The 6,181-nt window shown below is 51.2% G+C and overlaps 1 pseudogene; it reads left to right on the top strand.

Moving 5' to 3' along the window:
* Nucleotides 1-4,760: 4,760 nt before the first annotated feature.
* LOC102243117 overlaps nt 4,761-6,181 on the top strand; it is a 3,622-nt pseudogene continuing 2,201 nt past the window's right edge.

Here is a 6,181-nt window from a genome sequence, read left to right as displayed (position 1 = left end):
ACTCAAGGGGCCAAAAAGCTGCATGTGGCTCGTGAGCGGCTGTTTGCCGACCATGGAGCTAGCAGACTGCTAGGCAGGGGTTGCTCCGGGGCTGAGCATGGACCCCCGCAACAGGAGGTCCCCAGTTTGATGCCCTGTGAGGTTCATGAGGGGTTTCTGGATCCAACCCCAGTAGGGTCTTGCAGGAGTCAGCCAATCCATGTTTCCATCTCTCTCTCTCTCTCTCTCTCTCTCTCTCTCTCTGTTTTTCTCTCCTCTTACTCTCTCTAATAATCAATAAAAACATTTTAAAACAAACAAAGAAAAACCCCCAGCTCTGCTGATGCTCACAGTGTGACAGGAAGGACAGGGAATGATGAGAACGTGCACCGTAGTGACTCCCCTGGGCTGTGCTCCCGGCATCTGTGGCCGGGAAACCACATCCCACAGTCACAGCCTTGACTCCTGTTCTGTGGCCTGACTGTGCTCAGTGGCCCCTCTTCTGCTCCATGTGACATGGGCTGGGGCGGGGTCATTGGAAGCCCGGCTGGACCAGAACATTCTAGAGGGTCCCTGACGCGGTGCAGCTGGTGCTGGAAACTGGCTGGAGGTCCTTGGGCTCTGAGGTGGGTGCTGCTCCAAGCTGGGCCCCTGGCTCCAGGGGACGTGGGCCAAGGTCACAGGTCAGACCCACAGGCCCCTCATGTCACACCCACAGCCCCTCATGTCAGACACACAGACACCATGTTTCAGATCCACCCACAGGCCCCTCATGTCAGACCCACAGGCCTCCCATGTCACACCCACAGGCCCCTCATGTCAGACACACAGGCCCCTCATGTCACACCCACAGGCCCCTCATGTCACACCCACAGGCCCCTCATGTCACACCCACAGGCCCCTTATGTCACACCACAGGCCCCTCATGTCACACACACAGGCTCCTCATGTCACACCCACAGCCCCTCATGTCAGACCCACAGACACCATGTTTCAGACCCATAGTTGCTATCTTCTTCATTATTCAAACAATTTCATTCCAGATTTTCAAGTTTCGACCTTAAGTTGACAAACACATGAGTCCAAATGCTACCTTGAAAACATGCAAGTTGCATCTCTAAATCGTCAATTTGTATCCATTGGAAATCCTTTAATTCCAAAGTACTGTAAACAACTACACTCAGATACTTAATTATTTTAATGGTCTGTTCTATGCTTCTAAATTGGTTGAATCTTTCGCTGAACTGTTCAAATAACGAGTTTACTATATAATGGTACATAAGTATGGGCTCAATTACACTCGTTGTAGTGGCCTTCTCAAAATACTTTTTTTTATCCGAGCTTGTGTTCATTGATTGGTCGGAAACTTCCCCCAAAATGGTGGCGGTCAGCTTTCCTGCTCCTGAGTAACCACTTCCCAGTCAGACTGGAATGAGAGATGTGGGTGCTTCTGAGATGCTTGTCCTGGCACCTGCAGGGGACAGCTATGGGTCTGCGGTCACTGAGCCCAATGGACTGAATGAAGGTCCTGGGTTCCATTTCAGTCAAGGTCATGCACTGGTTGGGGCCAGGATCCTGGGCCCTGGTCCTGTGCTTGGGGGAGGCAACCAATCAATGTGTCTCTTTCAATAGACGTTTCTCTCTGTCTCTTCGCCTCCTTTCCACTCTCTCTAAATATCAATGGAAAATATATCCTCCAGTGAGGTTTAGCACCACCACCACCAACAAAAAAAGTTAAAATAAAATAAAATAAAAATAAAAAGGCAAGAAAAAAAATGTCTAAGAGTCAGGACAGGGCTTCCCTGGGAAGATCTCCACTGTCAACACCACTGTCCAGGGCAGGTGCCCGAGGTGGGTACTAACCATCACACCTGCTCATAGAAAAGGAACAGGCCTGGGGCGGGGGGTGGGGGGGTGACTGTCCCGAGGTCACACAGGGAATGAGTCCTGAGCTGGGATTTGAACCCAAGTAGGGTGCCCTGGGCATACCTGCTCGGCCCTTGTGAAAAACTGCTTCTCCTTCCAGGAAACACCAGCAGAAGCCCAGCTCGGGACTCACTCGGCACGCCTGGGTCTCCTGTGCACTTATCTCATGGCCCCACACGCATGTGGGTGTTGTGATGTTGTCCTGCAGACAAATTCCATGATTCCTCGTGGAGGCAGCCTGGGTCTGTGCTGTCTGTTTCCAGGAGAGCTCTCCAGGCCTCCTCAGCACTCACTGCAGTGCCTCCTCTCCTCACTCCAGTCTGTTCAGTGGCGCTGTCCACTCCACGTGACTCAGAGTTCCCCAGAGTCAGAGCCGGGCACACACACCGGGTGCTCAGGGGTGTCTGTGGGGTGAGTGACTGACAGGAGAAGGATGGGGGCCTAGGGGAAGAGCTCCACACGGCAGCAGGGGGCTGGCCACAGCCGGCCTTCCTCACACCGCCAAGAACCACCGACTCATTGCACAGACATCTAAGGAGCCATGATTGCTCAATGGCTTCAAAAAGCCTCTGGTCCAGCAGACCACAAGGCTGTCAGATAAATACAGAACTGAGTGATATTGAGGGATAGGCTTACTGAACTGGAGTCTTTGAAGGCTGGTGGTCATTAGAGAGATCATTGGGGGTGTGGTGAAGTGAAGCAGTGCCAAGAGGGCAGGAATGGGGGCATGGAGACAGGGTGTAGTGAGGGAAGACATTTGCTGTCTTGGAAGTATTCTCTGTGGAAGAATCCTGACTCTGAGATAAACGTTTCCTGGTGGCAGCTGCCATGTTGTGACATGGTAACGTGTGATTCGCCCATGTTTATTTCTCTCCCTGGCTCCGAGATCCTAAAGAGCCCATGCACCTGCATTTAGTGCCTTTCTGGATTGAAAATATCTAACTCCCAGGTCTGGCCTCTTTCCCTCTAATCACATTCTTAGATTTAATCTTCTCCACCAAGTTGCTGATCTAATCTCATCTTTTCCAGCACATTCTTAGATTTAATCTTCTCCACCCAGGTGCTGAGCTAATCCCATCTTTCCCAGAGGAGACCCACCCTTTCCTCCTGGGAGGGATAGAAGTTGGAATCTCTCCCTTTGCCCTCTAGGATGGCACTGTCTGTCCTCCAGCTTATCTCCTTTAAAACCCTAAATTAACCCATAGAAGAGTCTTTCCATCTCTCTCTCCAAGAAAAAACACCCATCTGTTACATGGCTCTGGGTCATTCACAGGGTTCCATTAGGATGGCCACCCTACCCTGTCCAGCCCTGACCCTCATGCTGATTTTTACCTGTCCTTCCTCAGAGAAGCCTTAAGGTCTGAAGGTCCACCCACATGCTCAATTGCCCACCCCTTAATCCCTGTGGAGCTCATGATCTGCTATGTCACCTGACATAAAACCTTACTTGATGCATGGACACATTTCATTTGTTTTCTTTGGGGATGACACCAAAGGTGTCAGCTGTGGGCGTTGGCTGTTTTAACTGTGAATACACTTGGATTAGTCTAATGTGACCAAAGACCCACAGCAACCATGCTCTCAGGTTGTGTTTTTTCCTATTTAACATCAGGAAACCATTGCACCTCCACTGTCTCACATGGAGGATGACAAGTGGGGGCCATCAGTCAACCTCAGTCAGTGTGGGTGGAAGGAATCAATGAGCCAGACCTCAATCTTGCCCCTCCCAAACTATCTCTCAATCCATTAATCTGGAGAGAGGAAATAATCCCCATGAGATTAAGGGGTGGAGACTGAGGTTTCTGATTGGATGTTAGCATTTGAGAAGGTGTATAAAAATGGGAGGATGACAAGTGGGGGCCATCAGTCAACCTCAGTCAGTGTGGGTGGAAGGAATCAATGAGCCAGACCTCAATCTTGCCCCTCCCAAACTATCTCTCAATCCATTAATCTGGAGAGAGGAAATAATCCCAATGAGATTAAGGGGTGGAGACTGAGGTTTCTGATTGGATGTTAGCATTTGAGAAGGTGTATAAAAACCTCAGGCACCAGAGCAGAGACTCAGAGTCCTCGAGCTCTGCAGTCAGTAGCTTAAGAAGAGGAAAACGTAAGCCCCACCTCTTGACGTGAGGAGTATTAAAAACTTTGGGGGGAAAAAAACACTTTGGTGGAATCAGAAAGAAAACTTAGGTATGGGAACTCTATACCCTCCAAATCACTATAGGCGCATTTGAGTGTTTATTGTGCCTGGTTCTTCTCATCCTCTTAAAGGTTGTTCATGGTTTTTCATTGCCTGTACCTGTGGGGAGCCGATATAGGGTTACGCCTCCGACTGACCTGTTGGCAAAGTCACAAACAAGTCTTCTTCCCAGTCGTAAACAGCCCAATCCGACAAGCGGCCGCTGATTTACATGCGCTGTCATTTCAAATATAAAAATTGGGGAATTTGCCGGAAGCCGGTTCACCCTTGCTGGTTGACACAGTCACTGCAGGGAAGAAACATCTGCACAGCTTATATTTCAAGGGACCTGGCGTATATGGCATATGTTTGCTCCCCCTCTTAGCGCTGTGTGTTTCAAACAGGACCACCTCCCGGAAAAAGGTAGTTTCCCCAGGTGGGGATTTTTTCCCTGGAGTTAGAAATTAACAGGACTAAGGAAGGGAATACATCCAAAAAACTCCTTAACTAAGTGCCAGGCGGGTAGTTAATCACTTTAACTATGAACAATCACGCTGAAACTACATAATCTTTACTTAGGATAATCTCCTTCAGTTACTTCCTTGAAGCTTAATAGAACAACAGAGTAACCTTGGAATGGGGATGAGAAACGCCCTAACCTTTGGAATAGAATGTACAGGATTAAAATCAACTGGTGTAGATTCTCCAGAAACTTACAACTCCAGCTCACGGGCTCCGGCTTTAGGAACCATGGGGGCTGCGCCTGTGACCCCCCCGCCGCCCCCATCAGAATCGCCGCCGCCGTGGCCATCAATGACTTCGCTTCCTCGGTGTTCCCCCGACTCCTGCCCGGCCGCCCCGCACCTCCTCCACCGCCTCCCGCTCCCTGACGACAGGGAAGATGGTGAGTTGGAAGAAGGTGAACTGGAGGATGATGGTTCAGAAGAGACCCAGGCCTCCCCTGGAGGCCCTGAGAGGAGCCGGAAAGAAAAAGGGGAGAAGCACCACAGCGATTCAGACGAGGAAAAGTCTCACAGGAAGCTGAAACGGAAGCGGAAGAAAGAGTGGGAGAAAGAGAAGAGAAGAAGGAAAAAGAGCAGGAAATCTAAGCACAGGAGCGATGCATCTTCCAGCGATGATTTCTCCGACTTCTCCGATGATTCAGATTACAGCCCCCCGTACGTGCCGTCCCACCAGCAGCACCCCCTGTCACACAGCACGTCCCTGCCCAAGAAGTCCTACTTCACCAAAGAGCTGAACCAGGACCGGCGTGCCAAGGAGGGCAGCAGTCCAGGCCGTGGCAGGGGCTACCGGGGCCGAGGCATGGGCTGGGGCGGCCGAGGCAGGGGCAGAGGCTCCATGGGAGACCACTCAGAAGACGAAGATGACTTTTATGAAGATGAGATGGATTATGGAGAAAGTGAGGAACCAAAGGGAGACGAGGATTATGACGACTATTCCAAGGAGCTCAACCAGTACCGCTGGTCCAAAGATAGCCGAGGACGAGGGTTAAATCCAGGCCGTGTCCGGGGTTCCCGAGGCCGAGGCAAAGGGATGGGCCGCAGCCGAGGTCGAGGTGGCAGCCGAGGAGGGATGAGCAAGGGTAGGATGAACGATGATGAAGACTTCTATGATGATGACATGGGCGATGGCGGTGGAAGCTACCGGAGCCGTGACCATGACAAGCCCCATCAACAGTCTGACAAGAAAGGCAAAGTCATCTGCAAATACTTCGTGGAGGGGTGGTGCACACGGGGAGACCACTGTAACTTCAGCCATGACATCGAGCTACCAAAGAAGCGAGAACTGTGCAAGTTTTACACCACCAGGTGTTGTGCCAAAGCCGAGAACTGCCCCTACATGCACGGTGATTTTCCGTGTAAGTTGTACCACACGACTGGGAACTGTATCAATGGTGACGGCTGCATGTTTTCACACGACCCTCTGACCGAGGAGACAAGAGAGCTCTTGGATAAGAGGTTGGCTGACGATGCGGAAACAGGTGCCGAGGACGAGAAGGAAATTGAGGAACTGAAGAAGCAGGGCATCAACCCCCTGCCCAAACCACCCCCTGGTGTGGGCCTCCTGCCCACCCCG

The sequence above is a fragment of the Myotis brandtii genome, unplaced genomic scaffold, assembly GCF_000412655.1.
Source record: "Myotis brandtii unplaced genomic scaffold, ASM41265v1 scaffold12507, whole genome shotgun sequence".
Lineage (NCBI taxonomy): Eukaryota > Metazoa > Chordata > Mammalia > Chiroptera > Vespertilionidae > Myotis > Myotis brandtii.
Note: the sequence above shows the minus strand (reverse complement) of the source record. Positions and strands in the feature narration are given on the sequence as shown.